General features: G+C 58.0%; 1 pseudogene; it reads left to right on the top strand.

Annotated features, from left to right (window-relative positions):
• LOC125482085 overlaps window positions 1–362 on the top strand; it is a 4,768-nt pseudogene that overhangs the window by 690 nt on the left and 3,716 nt on the right.

Genomic DNA, 362 nt, shown 5'->3' with positions numbered 1-362 from the left:
CATGTCTCTCCCCTTCTCTCCACAGCCGCTCACCTCGGAGAATTCAGAAAAAGAAGCCGTACAAATACTGGGATGTCCCTCCTCCTGGATTCGAACACATCACCCCAATGCAGTACAAGGCGATGCAAGGTGAGGTGCATTGAGCCTCTCGCTCCCTCCTTTCCCTCCTCTGCTGCCCCTTCCCAAACAGTGTTACACAGGAACAGGAGGCCATTCAGCCCCCTCTCCTCCGGCCTGTTACAGAGGAACAGGAGGCCATTCAGCCCCCCCTCCTCCGGCCTGTTACACAGGAACAGGAGGCCATTCAGCCCCTCCTCCTCCAGCCTGTTACACAGGAACAGGAGGCCATTCAGCCCCCCTCC

This window comes from Rhincodon typus, unplaced genomic scaffold (genome assembly GCF_021869965.1).
Source record: "Rhincodon typus isolate 14 unplaced genomic scaffold, sRhiTyp1.1 hic_rhity00005686, whole genome shotgun sequence".
In the NCBI taxonomy this organism is placed as follows: domain Eukaryota; kingdom Metazoa; phylum Chordata; class Chondrichthyes; order Orectolobiformes; family Rhincodontidae; genus Rhincodon; species Rhincodon typus.
This window is presented reverse-complemented; position numbering and strand designations above follow the sequence as displayed.